We start from the raw sequence: 15,300 nt of genomic DNA, 5'->3' as shown, positions 1-15,300 counted from the left end.
CACCACTGTGTTGCCACAAAAGCCACTTGGGACTTCACAGATGGGGAAAAAATTCCATCATTTTGCTCTACAACCACAGGTCCTCTACCTCTTGAGCTAAAGGAGAATCCCCTTTAGCAATTAGCCATATAGGGGCTTGACACACAGCTGAGCAGTTCTGATTCTAACCAGTAGAGGGCAGTCTCTCTCTCTCTCTCTCTCTCTCACATACACCAGCCGGTTAATTATAACGAGACTTGGCATGATCAGATTTGTATTGTAAATATTGGTAAACGTCGCTATCACCAAACACACAAACTAATGGAAAAAAATCTTACCATCAATAATAATTGAAATTTACAGGTAGGCAGAGTAAGAAAAATGTCACTTTAGAACTTATTAGAGTTTAATTTAAGGATGTGTACATTGCATATTTTGACATGTGTTGACAATTTGTGTTTTAATGGTTATAAAGCTTTAACTTTTGATATCTCAATGTCTACTGTCACTAAATAATTATTATCTGATCCCCCCTAACTTCTTGCAACAGTGAAAATTTAAATTGATAAAAATGGAAAAATGCTTACGAGCCATAATTTTGTGCAACTGTAAAAATGTATAAAAATAAAAAGCTTAAAAATAAACAGTGATATTATCCGTTGAAATTATTAAAAAAATAAGAATTGAATGCTGCCTAGCTTATTTACAACACAAACTGCATTGATCAAAATGCCCAGTTCTCTTAGCAATGCAGTGCTGGACCCATATTTAATAGATTTTTGAGGTTTCTATGGGGTTTTACAGTCGAAAATTGAAGTGCTTTTCATGGCTGAGACTCCATAATCAGAGTAACAAGTGCTCCGAGGTACACATGAGGGGGCAAGTGAACATCTCAGCATGCAATTACCAGCGAGGCTATTGTTGGCTGAGTTTTGTTTTTCCTCATCATGAATGCCGTTCTGCTTCCAAAGATGGCTTACTGGCGAGGAGCGGAGTTAGCATTACATGCGAGAGACGCATGCGGGAGGCAGTATAAATGCAAAGCGAGTTAAGTGAGATGCTGTTATATTTAATGCGTGCTTGCAAGCTTAAAAGGCCAAGAAGGAATGCTGGTGGGAGAATACATTGTGGTCCTGAGTCCTCATTGCCCGGAGCCTACTGAAGTGGTTCAGACCAGTGCTAAGTGTCAAACGCTTTTGATCCTGATTTGGCAACATTTACACTTACCTCACACTAGGGTAAATGATGACCCTAGATGCTGGGGAATGGAGAATTAAGCCCTGAAGCTTTCTTTTATTCTGTGTATTAATGTTGTCCAGGTCCAAAGCCCAGTGGGCTCAATGGGGATCTTCTATGTGGTTTGGATCAGGTATCAATACACTTTTAAAAAAAAACTCAGCTCCAATATTAACTCCTTCTGAGGTGGGGCAGGAATTTGTAAATGGGGTGGGTGGGATGTGGGGGAGTTTATATGGAACAAAGGGGTGAAATTCACTTACTGGTTTAGATACTCATTAGTTTACACATTAGTGATAATTGTAGTTAAAAACGCATCGCCATTAAGCAAAGTCTCATTAATCACTTGCTCTGCCAGCAGGAAGCCCTATCCGCACCGAGGACAGATCAGTATTGCATATTCTGGTCGCCATTCATAGTAATTTGATAAGAAAGAGAAAAGCACATTTATCTCAATTAACAGCAACGAGCTGGGAATTATAGAATTCACTGCTCCTCCCCCCCACCACTGACAGAGAGTAGCACGTCACCTCACACCCCATTACTTGCAAACGGCAATTTATTGAACTAAGAAGCAGAACTGGCAATAATCCCCTTCCCCTTTCTTTGGTCTGTTTAGGTGCCTGTCTGATCCCTTCTCTGGCAGAGCTGGGGGAGATGAAGGCATTTAGCCTTACAACAGCCCTGGGAAGTGGGGCAGGAGCACTCGCCCCTCTTCATTGATAGGGACCTGAGGGAGCTGGGAGATTAAGTATCTTGCCTAAGGACACACAGGTAGAGCCAGGAACTGAACCTAGATTTCCTAAGGCCCAACCCACTGCTTAACTTCCAGATCATCTTAGAATCATAGAACCACAGGGGTAGAAGGGACCACAAGGGTCAGCTAGTCTGACCCCCTGCCAAGATGCAGGATTTGTTGTGTCTAAAGTATCCCAGACAGATGGCTCTCCAGCCTCCTTTTGAAAACTTCCAGTGAAGGAGCTTCCATGATTTCCCTAGGCGTCTGTGCCATTGTCCTACTGTTCTTACAGGTAGGGTGTTTTTTCTGAGATTTAGTCTAAATCTGCTATGCTGTAGTTTGAACCCACGGCCTCATGTCCTGCCCTCTGTGGCAGGACAGAACAACTTTTCTCCATCTTTCATATGGCAGCCTTTCAAGTATTTGAGGACCCCTACCATGTTCCCCTGTAATCTCCTCTTTTACAAACTAAACATACCCAGTTTCTTCAGCCTTTGCTCATATGTCTTTCATTCCATCCCATCCCTTGGATCATCTTTGTCGCTCACCTCTGGATCCTTTCCAGTTTCTCTACATCTTTTCTAAACATTGGCAACCAAAACTGGATACCGTCCTCCAGCTGAGGCCTAACCAGTGCCCAGTAGAGCAGCACTATCGCCTCCCATCATAGGCGCTGACTTCACCCCCCTCCTGCCCTGGCCCCGCCCTTGCACTGCCCTTGCCCCACTCCCATTCCACCCCTTCCCCTTCCCCCGCCCCACCCCGCCTTTTCCCACCCATCCCTGCCCCCTTCCTGCTCACATTCCACCCTCTTCCCCCAAGTCCCCACCCCTGCCCTGCCTCTTCTCTGCCTCCTCCCCTGAGCGTGTCGTGTCCCCACTCCTCCCCCTCCCTCTCGGAACGTCCTAAGTACCACCAAATAGCTGTTAGGTGGTGGTGGGGTGGGGGCAGGAAGCATTAGGAGGGTGGGGGAGGAGTGGGGATGTGGTGCACTGCGGGGGGAGAAGGAGGCGAGGAGGGGGGAACTTGGTTGCTGGTGGGTGCGGAGTACCTGCTGATTTTTCTCTGTGGGTGCTCCACCGGAGCACCCATGGAGTCAGCACCTGTGCCTCCCTTGACTTGCATGCTATGCCTCTGTTAATGCAACCCAAAATTGCATTTGCTTTTTTTGCAAAATCATCGCATTGTTGACTTATGTTGAGGTTGTGATCCACCATAACTCCCAGATCCTTCTCAGCAATGCTGCTGGTAATCCAGTTTCCCCCAGTCTGTATTTGTGCATTTGTTTTTTCTTCCCTAAGTGTAGTCCTTACATTTATCTTTGCTGAATTTCATTGTGTTGTCTATAGCCCAGTTCTCCAGTTTATCAAGGTCCCTTTGACTTTTAGCTCTGTTCTCCAAAGTGCCCATGGCTTTGTGTCATCCGCAAATTTCATCAATGTGCTCTCTATTCCTACATCCAGGTCATTAATAAAGATATTAAATAACACCAGATTCAGAACAGATTCCTGTGGAACCCCACTTGAGACCTTCTTCCAATCTGACATCATTCCATTTATAGTTACTCTTAGTTTGTGGCTGTTTAACCCATTATGTATCCACTTAATGGTAGTTCTGCTGAGCCCGCATTTCTCCAGCTTACTTAGTAGAATGTCTTGTGGGACTGTGTCAAAAGCCTTGCTAACGTCCCGGTATATTATGTCCACCACTTTTCCCCTATCCACCAAACCAGTTACCTTGCCAAAGAAGGAAATCGAGCTGGTTCTTTCCCCCTTAAGGATGGTCTTGGCACCTTTCTTATTCTCAAAGACTTTGTAACAAATCCATAACTTTATGGCCCCTAAGGATTCATAATCATTACTATGCTTCTCATCATGGATGCTCAGAATTTCCTGGAGATGGCAGGGATAGAAATCAGATCTCCCTCCTTCTTTTTGAGCTGAAGGAGACTCTCCCTTCAATGTCAGTGATATAGGACCTATGATACAAAGCCAAATAGGTCTAGTACTACCCACCCGAAGACAGTGATACACATACAAACCCACAGCCAGCACATTACAGTATATCCCTTGCTCAGCGGGGTTAGCTTGCAGCAGCTGGGAAGGCTAGAGAGTTGAAAAATGAATGATGTCCCCTCCTCTTACTTCTTCCTGGCTCATGACATCTCAAGGAATAAGTGAGAGTCGAGGACACATCTTTAACCCACCACTGCAATGCAAACCCCCCAGCAGAACCCTCGCTGCTCTTCCCGCCATTTCAGAGAGGTGGCTTAGAGGTGTAAGCCTTTGATTTCACTTGCTAGAACCGCAGGTTTTGTTTTCTGTTCCGTACAGGTTCTTGTACTGGCCTGTAGCAGAGTTGCCAGGCAATCGTGCCCTTTTATGGCTGGATGTGGCATTGCAACAGCTGTTTCCTTCTAGTGTTCTGCCTAGTCCAGCTGTAGGAGTGGCCTGACCCTCTGGCCAGGTCATGTTTTGTCTCCACCTCTTCTGGGGTCCTGGGGTCCTTTGACACATCCAACAGAAATATAAAGACGACTAACTCTGCAGCCTGAGACGGGCTCAGCTGGCCACCACTCTCCCTTGGAGGTGAGCCTCAATTGTAACATAATGTCCTCACATCTATTGTCAGCCTCCTCTGCCTCCTTCCACACCATAGTCTAAGCTGACTTGCTGGGGGCCTCCCTGCACCCCCAAAGTGGGACTCTGTGTCTACAGAGCGTGGAGTGCTTTGAGAGAAAGGTCCCATAGGGATATAAACTCTCTCATAACTCCAACCCCATGCTCTGGGTGTCCCTAAACCTCTGATTGCCAGAAGCTGGGACTGGATGACAGCATATGGATCCCTCAGTAATTGCCCTAGTCTGTTCATTCCCTCTGGGGCACCTGGCATTGGCCACTGTTGGAAGACAGGACATTGGGCGAGATGGACCTTTGGTCTGACCCTGTGTCACCATTCTTATGTACTTCTTGCCCCAGATACCATCTGCATATGTTGTGTGCAAGCACTGTGTACATTCCTCATCCCTTGAGGCTATAGGAGTCCATAGCTGGGCCTGTCAGGTCCCGGATTTCTGGGAGCTTGTGATTAATTCTCGAGGACTCAGGGGACAGGATTCAACCCCAGTTCAACTCCTTTGTGCTGCCTTTCTTATGGCCAGACAATTCGCTGAGCAAGGCCGAACTCTTCCTGTTCTTCACTCGTTTATCACAAGCAGGTAGACCACCACCAATCCCTGTTTTACTGGTATTACAGTTACATGTAGCAGTCCTGAGATCAGGGGCCCCATTATGCTAGGCACTGTACATACACAGAGTGGGGAAGAGACCCTGCTCCAAAAAGCTTGCCATCTAAATAGACAAGACAAAAGAGAAGAAAGGTGGGGGGAAGAGAGAGAGAAGAAGGGACTTGCCCAAGGTCACACAGCAGGTCAGTGGCAGAGCTAGGAATGGAACCCAGGTTTCCTGACTCCCAGTTGGGTGCCCGCACCACTGGATCACAGCTGCAATACCCACCTCTCAGGGCCAAGTGGGAAACACACAGAGCGATTTGCCCTGCTACCTGGAGAAAGTGAGCAGAGGGCCAAATGCCGCTCTGCCTTTCCTTTTGGTATTCAGCGCCAGGGCAGGAATAAATCAGGATGCCTTTAATATTCCTGTGGATCAAATATTTAACTCAAAAAGAACCGCTCTGTAATTCAGCATGAATGAATGCCCACTTGTCATACCAAGTGTTGCATCTACTCAGCCTGAGCAGACACCTGCCTCCATGGTTTTGTTTGTTTTCTTGGTAATAAACTCCCTTACCACTTTTGCATTTGCAAAGGAAGATTAAAACAGCATCCACCCTTCTCTGGGCAGATGGAGTCATCAGAGACAGGACCCGCAAAGATGTTCTTGGAGCCTGGGGCTGGTTTGGACGTCAGCCCAGGCTTCTTTGGAATGTGAACCAGCTTTGCTGAAAGGTTCATGAACTTTGGAGAGCTGGATCCAAGCTTCCTTAAAAAAGAAAACGTTTCTCGTGGCTATGCCAATGGCACACTTGGGCGCAAGTCTCAACCATCACTGCGCTGGTCCCATTGAAGTCAATGAGAATCTTGCTTTAGACTTCAATGGGGCCAGGATCTCATGGGGCTATTTATTAGTTTTTTATTGTGGGGGAGAGAAACAGGGAAACTTCATTTGTTATCCTCCAATTTATCTCCCTCACTACCACCACCGTTGGCCTGCCAAGTCATGGGCACCTTGGGTATTGCTCTTGGCACTAGTATTGCACTTGAGTCAGCTGGAGGTGATGAGGGCTTATACTGAAAGCAATGCAGGACATCTTCCCTTCTCTCCACGTAGGGCTAGGTATGCTGCATCTGCAGCTCTCCTCTTGATTCCAGTGGTGGCTTCTGGCTACTTCTCCCTAACAACCTTTCCACGCTTCCGGTTCTGCCTGCTGATCCTGAAATTTCCAGCATAAGGTTGTGTTCCCATTACCCATCTGACCCTCCACATAACCCTTCTTCTGTGACCCTCCACATAACCCTTCTTTCTCTAGAGACAAGGGTCACAGTTTACGGAGCCATTTTCATCATAAGCCAGCGAGGGAGGTGAGGAGAAGTTATTCTTCCTTGCACAGTCTCTGTTGTCTCCCAGTCTCAGTGATTCATCAGGGGGCAAAGGTTGGGGGGGAGCCCGGGCCCACCCTCTACTCCAGGCTCCAGCCCAGGGACCCTAATAGTATCAGCTATGGCAGCTGACCTTTTAGAAACATGACATGTACAATTCCCTGGGCTACTTCCCCCACAGCAGCCCTCACTTCTTCAAGCTCCACTTCACCCTTACCTCAGGGCCTCCTTCCTTGTGCCTGATATGGTGTGTACTACTCAGCCTCTCCAACAGCGCAACTTCCTCCCACAGCTCCTGACATGCACCCCCACCTGACTGACTGGGAGGCTTTTAACTAGTTTCAGCCAGCCCCTGATTGGCTTCACGTGTCCCAATCAACCTAGCATTCTCCCTGCCTTCAGGAAAGTTCTTAATTGGCCCCAGGTGTCTTAAATGACCTGGAGCAGCTTCCATTTCACTTAACCTGGTACCAGGGATTTGTTTAGCCTGGAACTAATATATCTATTTCCCACTACTTTTCTATAGCCATCTGGCCTTGCCCCGTCACATATCTCCCTCCTCTGCTCAACACCACAGAGTTGGGCAACTTGGGACGCCAGGCAGTATGCTCATGACAGACCATCAGCGTTGCCATGGTGGCATCCAGAACTGTGCCGTATGCGGAACTGGAATGGTTGGAGGGATAAGAACCACCTGGTGACCCTTGCATTCTTTTCCTTATTCCGTTGCATCCACTGGAGGGGTGCATGATCCATCACAAGAGTAAATTGCTGGCCTAAGAAGTAATAACGCAGTGTTTCCATAGCCCATTTGACAGCAAGGGCATTCTCTCTCGACTACTGTGTATTGCTGTTCTCTTGGGAGAAGCTTTTTGCTTAGGTAGAGGATCGGATGTTCCTCTTCTCCCACCATTTGCGACAGAACTGCTCCCAACCCCACCTCGGAAGCGTCTGTTTGTAAAATAAATTCCCTATTAAAGTCCAGGGCTATGAGTACGGGGTCATTGCAGAGGGCTGTCCGAAGGTCTGTAAATGCCCCCTCTGCTGCTTCGGTCCACTTTACCATGTCTGGACCTCGGGCCTTCACCAGGTCCGTTAGGGGACTTGCCCTAGTGGCGAAGTGGGGAATAAAACATCGGTAGTAGCCTACCATGCCTAGGAACGCACGGACCTGCTTCTTTCGCGTCGGCCGGGGCCAATTTTGAATTGCCTTTAGCTTATTCGTTTGGGCTTCACTATACCAGGGATTTGTTTAGCCTGGAGATAATATATCTATCTCCCACTACTTTTCTATAGCCATCTGGCCTTACCCTGTCACACACCCCACTGGAAACACACCTGCTCGATGACAATTCCCCATTTACAATTACATTTTGAGACCTATCAGTTAGCCAGTTTTTATCCATTTAATGTGTACCATGTTAATTTTTTATCATTCGAGTTTTTTAATCAAAATGTTGCACAATGTGAATCAAATGCCTTACAGAAGTTTAAGTATATTATGTCAACACTATTACCTTTATGAGCCAAATTTGTAATCTCATCAAAAAAAGATAAAAGTTAGTTTGACAGAATCTACTTTCCATACACCCATGTTGAGTTTTGTTAATTACAGTACTCTCTCTGAATTCTTCACTAATCGAGTCATGAATCAGCCACTCCATTATCTCGCCTGGGATCAATGTCAGGTTGACAGGCCTATAATTATCAGGATCATCCTGTTTACTGTTTTTAAAAATTGGCACAACACTAGCTGTCTTCCAGTCCTCAGTGCTCCAAGACTTATTGAAAAGCAACATTAAAGGTCCAGCAAGCTCCTGAGCCAGCTCTTTTAAAACTCATGGATGCACGAGAGAAAGGTGGAGGGAGAGAGAGAGAGAGAGATTGAGTAACCTTGTCAGTGGAGAGAGAACAAAAGGAAAAAATAAAGGGGAATAAGGGGAGTGTAAATGCTATATAATATATATGTAACCCTTCTGCCCGTCAGAGTTGGCAGCAACAAGGGCCGGGTTCAATATCTAGGGGTTCCATTCCAATAACACAATGCAAACCGGCTCGAGCCCCCACCCAGTGACCTGGGACAAATATATACCACCCCCGCTGGGCGCCTCCAAGAGGCAATACTTCCCCTCTCGCAAGCACATAGTCTGAGTGTAGCAAAAGTCTTTTAATAACAGAGAGAAACAATGTGGCATTATGTTGGGGAAACACCACCAACAGGATTCATAACACAACCCATGAGCAAAAAAAAAACCCACCCCAGGCAAATTGGGGCATGCCCTTTTCCCTTTAGTTCTTGAGTCCAGCAACCCCAAATCACCCAAAGTCCCAAAAAGTCCAATGCCCCAAAAGTCTCTGTCCCTGGTCAGGGCAGTCCCGGAGTTCGAAAGTTTATCTGCGGAGCTTTACCTCCCAACCTGGGTGGAAATGGGACGGGGGTAAGAGGCACCTTACGTGATCTGAAGCTGACCGCCCCATAGCTCCATAGCAGCGCTCCACTCCGCCAGCCGCCCCACAAACTCCTTCGCTCAGCTGCGCTCCGCTCCGCTCCACCAGCCGCCCCACGAACTCCTTCGCTCAGCTGCGCTCCGCTCCGCTCTACCAGCCACCCCACGAACTCCTTCACTCAGCTCCACGGCCCACAAGCAGCTCCTGCCATCCACACACTGCTCCGCGTCGAACTGCTTCACCAGCCGTCCCGCAAACTGCTCCACAATATATCTTCAGGCTCCCCCACTACTTAACACAACACTCAGTGATTTCAGCTCTTAGGTGAATTCAGCTTATAGTAGGGGAGCCCCAGTGCTGGTGCACTGTCAGCCCAAAGTGAGCTCAGCAGCCTATAACTAGACTTCTAATGAAATCAAAATTAGCTCTGATATTCCACAGTGGAGAGAGGAGGAAGTGCAATCAGCATGTAAGGCCCTCACCAAGGGGCCCATGCCACCAAGTATTAATACTTGTCCCCAGCCTCTCTCCATTCACACAGTTTTGGAACCCATGACCCTTGCCTAGTGAGTGCTACTTAGTTGATGGTGAATCCCTCCATCATAACAAAAGGCCACGTACAGTTCCAAGCACAGTTCCCATAATCAGGGTAATAACAATTTATTCTTCCTGCCCCAATAACAGAGACACTGGGGATCCCACAGCAGCCAAAGTGACCATTTGGGCAGCTATGGTCTCATTCTAGGCGTGGTGGGTGTGCCTATGCAAATGAGATCAGCCCCTGAAGTTCTTTTCCACAACTTGCCACACCTCACCACCAGATGTCAGGGTGGAGCTCATCCTGACACTGCTTACATATATAATTATATATTTCTTGAAGAATCTCAATAAAGGGAGCATATCTGCCTCTTTTGCCTGCCCTTCAGATAGAAATAGAGAGAGTAATTTTATATCCCAACCCTAACTGTGTTCTGTTCCATCCCTTTCCCTTCAGTTCCTCTTTTACCGGAATAAAGAGCATCCTTCTTCTCTGAAGCCCTGATTGAGGAAAGCCTGATGCAATCTATTGCTCAGTGTATTATTTGTCTCCCACTGCACCTGCTCTGTAGAGTCAGTGTGTCTATTACAGCCCACAGCTACAGAACCTGGGTCTTTAGCTCAAGCTGTAGAAAGAAGCTCATGCTTTTAGCTCTGGGTCCTTGGTTCAGTCCTTGGTGATGGTCAAGTGGATGGGTGTCACGCTAGCACAATAAGGCCCTACTGCAATACAAATAATAATAGAAGCATCCTTTTTCAGGAAAGCTCTTCAGCATGTCTTTAATTAGTGCGTACGCCCCTCTTAAGTCAGGGACAGCTATGTAAGGACTTGAGTATATGTCTAAGTGCTTGTCTCAATCTCAGGGCCTCAGTGGACAGAACAGACATCTAGGAAGAACATTATTCTTTTCCCTTTGTACACCAGTGCAGCCACATCCCTGGCTAATTTTAAGACCTTTCCTTTATCCTGAAATTATATTATCCCTGCTCTTGTTGCTCTGTCAGCCCGGGGCTTTGGAAGGGGTCAGAGGGGAGTTCTCAAGATCTGGCTCAGCATCCTGTATGGCAGAGATTTCCTTGAGGAATTTATGAAGCAATGCACATCTCCTCCTCTGCCCCACAGAGACCCACTGACCTCAAGTGGATAAATAGAAGGTGGGAGTAAATAAGATGCAAGGATCTCCAGTGTTCAGAGAGGGGCTGAGAGAAGGCATACAGGTCAGGAAAAACCCTAAGCTATGGCTGGAGTGCCGGACAGGCTGAACTGGCGTTCACTATACTCTGTTTCGGCTGCGGACAATTAGCTCCATAGTACTTTTCCAGACACAGATAAGTGGTAATAGTTCATCATGCATTGCCTGCCTGCTGTCTGTCTATCTACCACACCTGTCAGCTAGGCATTGATCTAGCAAAGATATATCCGGCACATGATGGAGTTTGCAGTTCTTTCAGGATCCCCGACAGGTGACTTGTGAGAGGAGCAAATGGACATGCCTTGTTCAGGAGGTTTATGTGAGGTTTCCCAGCCAAGCAGAAGAGGGCAGCAAAGCACAGGGATAGAGACGACCAGCTCCTTGCAGATCTTGACAGAGAGCGTTGAACAAGTTCAGAAAGTGTCCATTCATGCAGAGTCATCGCGTGCTGTGTGTGGCTGAGGATGCTATTTGCACTCCTACCCGGAGACGTCGATCCTGGCAATTAGCTAATGAAGGCTTCTCAGAGCAAGCTGCTAGCAGAGAGAGTTATGCTGGGCTAGAGAAGGGATCTGTTAAAGATTTGGGGACCCTGTCCTGAGAGCTGGCTCTGCACTCTGCGGCCCAGATCCTCCAGAATGGCCAAGCTTTACTTGGTGCAAATCCATGGGGGGTGAAGTGGGATTTAAGTCACCATTGTAGCTCCTCAACTGTGGGGCCTTTGCGTGTTGGACCAGCCCATACAGCAGGACAGAGCAACTCAAGCTCTATCTTGCACTAGCTGCCAATGGCCACGAGGGGCTGTTAGTGGTCAAGTATGGCCAGGGCAGAGGAGGGCCAGCCCAATTTTCCCAGCCATACTCCCTGCATCAGGGGTGCCAGGCCACTGGAAGATACCCCTATGCAAGAGGAATCACCGGGGGGCCACTTAAGCTGAGGTTACAGCCAATGTTCCCTCAACATTTTCTTTGTACAGAGAGAGCTACAAATGCCACGGAGAACAACATTTTTGTCCTTGGGCAAGCGCTAGGGTTGCCAACCCTCCCAGTTTCTCCGGGAGTCTCGTGGAATCAGGCTCTATCTCTCAGAGGCTACTGAAGCCAAACTGGGAGATTTTAGGCCCCTAAAAGTCCGACGGCGCAGTGGGGCTAAGGCAGGCTCCCTGCAGCCCTGGGTTGGGGTGGGGGATTCAGGGAGTCTCCGCACACTGCAGAGACGTGCCAGCCATTTCCGGGAATGGCGCAAGCCCAGGATAGGCAGGGAGCCTGCCTTAGCCCCTCTGCGCTGCCAATTGGGAGCTGCCTGAGGTAAGCTTTACCTGGCCAGAGCCCACATCCCTCACCCCCTCCCATCCCCCAACCTCTGCCCCAGCTCTGAGCCCCCTCCTGCACCCAAACTCCCTCCAAGAGCCTGCACCCCACACCCACTCCCGTACCCCAACCTCTGCCCCAGCCCTGAGCCCCCTCCTGCAACCAAATTTCCTCCCACACCCCTCACCTCCTCCTGCACTCAACCCCCTGCCCCAGCCCTGAGCCCCTTCCCAGAGCCAGCACTCCAAACCCCCTCCCGTACCCCAACCTCTGCCCCAGCCCTGAGCTCCCTCCTGCACCCAAACTTCCTCCCAGAGCCTGCACCCCTCACCCCCTCCTGCACCCCAATCCCCTGCCCCAGCCTGGTGAAAGTGAGTGAAGATGGGGGAGAGCGAGCGATGGGGAAGGGGGATGGAGTGACCAGGGCAGGGCCTTGGGGATCAAGAACAAGAACAATGATAGGACTGGAAGGGATCTCCTAGGTTGTCCAGTCCAGTCCCATGCTATAGCAGCAACCCCATCATATAAACCCAGTCCTAAACTTATCAAGCTCCATTCAAACATTATCAGCATTAAATGAGAAAGTTGAAATGATTAATTTTGACATTTTTCCACTGGAAATTTCACTGAAATCTACATGCTCCTGCAGAATGGTTCCACAAAAGCTGCATTTTCTGATGGAAAACTGTTCTCTTGAATTTTTCTTGACCAGTTCTAATTGTAATATACCAGAATAGTGACTTGTGTGTGGCAACCTGAACTGAGCCATCTTCCTGAATGAAAGGTGTCCCAAATCCCTTTCATTCATTCACCTGAATGGCAGGTGAATGGCAGGTGTCCCAAATGGCAGGTGAATGGCAGGTGTCCCAAATCCCTTTCATTCATTCACCTGAATGGCAGGTGTCCCAAATCCGCCCTCTGTGGCATGCATTTGAGCTCTTGAAATTGAGGATACACATCTTCCCAACTGCCCCTTCCCTAGCCTAGCTAGGATGTGGTAATAACACACTTAAATAATTCTGTGATTAATTGGAATCATTAGAATCCCCCCCCCAACTCTTGTCACCTCATATTAATCACAACTACAGTCTGAAATTGCCAGTATGCAACTGCTAAGCAGGGCTTTTATTGTATGTCTTCCTTCATGCTGGTATGTGGATCATCAAGATTTGTTCCTGGTGATTTAAAGGAGGAACATGATCAGGTTTTGTTAAAGTCTGATGTGTAACTGAAGCACCTGGTCTTTGTTTCATGCGTTAAAATTGTGTTCCTAACGTATTAATTTGATATTCTGCTGTCATGATCTTCTCTCATGCTTGCAGATGAGTGAAGGACTAAGTTTAAGTGGCAATTATTCAAGTGCTATTATTATTATTATTAGTATTAATTATTCATTATCTTCCATATTACAGTAATGCCTGGAGGCCTCAACAAAGATCAAAGCCTTGTGCTATCTGCACACACAGAGTGAGAGATGCTCCTTCCCTGAAGACCTCACCATCTAGTTAGACAAGACGGACTGAGAGTGAATGAGAAGATTATTATCCCCATTAGACAGATGGGGAACTGAGGCATAGAGAGGTTAAGGACAAAAGTGATGATTAATTTTGGATGCCTCGAGAAAGTGGTGAACACCCACCTGAAGATTAAATGTTTTGGAGATGTTTCAAATAGGTCACCCAAAATAATGTCAGGGCACCCAAAAGTCACTTTTGAAAAGCTCAGCTCCTCTAGTGACTTGCCTCTGAGGTCTCACAAAGCCTTTAGCAGAGATAGGTAGTGAACCCACATCTCCTGAGTTACACGGCAGTGCTGTAACCACAAGACCATCTGTCCTCATGACTTTGAAGTCCTTTAGAAGATTAGCTAACTGCGTGAACCTACCATCTCAACGCCATCAACTATGCCCAGACATAGATGCAAGCCTAAAAAAGGAAACCAGGGTTTAAAAATCTGGGGTCTAAATCCTGTCCCCATTGAAGTCAACAGGAGTTTGATTATTGACATCAGTGTGACCAGGATTTCATCCCTGACCCCTACTCTTGGGAGCCCAGATCAACTATCCGGAGGTGGACAAATCTCACTCAAGGTTCTGTGGAATGGAGAGGCACGGGAGCGGGATGTCTGGTGGGCAATCTGGAGCACCGAGCCTAGAATATTTGGTCCTTTGTAAACCCAACAGTGATGACTCGCAAAGTCACAGCTCCATTTAGTGCTGGTTTGGATGGTCTTCATTTAATTGAACTTCTCAGTTAGCTGATGGGGTGCTGTCCCAGGCAGCTGCTTGTGGGAGACACGAAAGTACTGGCTGAGCCTTGGTAACCATCCCTGGTTACCGACTTGCCATGTGATAAGTTTATATCTCTGCTTACTTTTGTAGGATGACAATTGGTGTGTTGCTAATACAGCAAAGAAACAAGGCATCACCACTGATATTATTTTGCTTTACATGGAAAAATGTCAAGAACAACTTGTGTGCAACTTGTTCAAAACATAGCAAAATTCAATAAAACCAACATACACAGATGTTCCAAAATTTCTGCTAAAGGAAAGTCTAGGTACATTAAGTTCACATTGCTCCAGCATGCTGTAGGGAGACAGATTCTCTGGTTTTATGGTTCGGTGTTTATCGTACATAGCAGTGCAGTTTAATGCAAAAAAGATCTCTCAGCACTTGTACCGTGGATCAGCACACACACGACTAACTGCAGGATTCCCGGATCTAGGAAACCTTCTGTTCTAGCTGGCTAGAACTGAATGGGAAGGTTCTTTTCAGTCAGGCCAACCGAGCAGATTTCTTTATTGGATGTTGTTCCTAAATTGTGCTTTTGCTGTGCGGTTTGGTCACTGGACTAGGAGTCAGGAAACCTGGGTCGTACACCCAGCTCCGCCACCGGCATGCTGTGTGACTTCAGGCAAGTCACTTCACCTCTCTGGGCCTCTCTTTCCCTTCTCACCGTTTGTCCATCTTGTCTATTTAGTTTGTAAGCTTGTTGGGATGGGCACTGCCTCTTACCGTGTGTTTGTAGAGCACCCTTTCTCAGGTGGGGCCTCTGGGCACTACGATAATATGGATAGGAAATAATCAGATTATTTCTGCATTACAGAGCCCAAGAGCAAGCCAGCCAGATGTAGCCCAGGCTCTACTATTCCCTGCCTCTTCCACTTAACCCCAGCTCGGTGAGGCTAATTACTCAGTTATAGTCACATTTCTTAGGCGTTTTTTTGCATGGGTGCAGTTAG

Source organism: Lepidochelys olivacea (genome assembly GCF_965140295.1).
Source record: "Lepidochelys olivacea isolate rLepOli2 genome assembly, chromosome: 2".
Taxonomy (NCBI): Eukaryota; Metazoa; Chordata; order Testudines; family Cheloniidae; genus Lepidochelys; species Lepidochelys olivacea.
The sequence above is the reverse complement of the archived record's forward strand: the minus strand, read 5'-3'. Positions refer to the sequence as shown.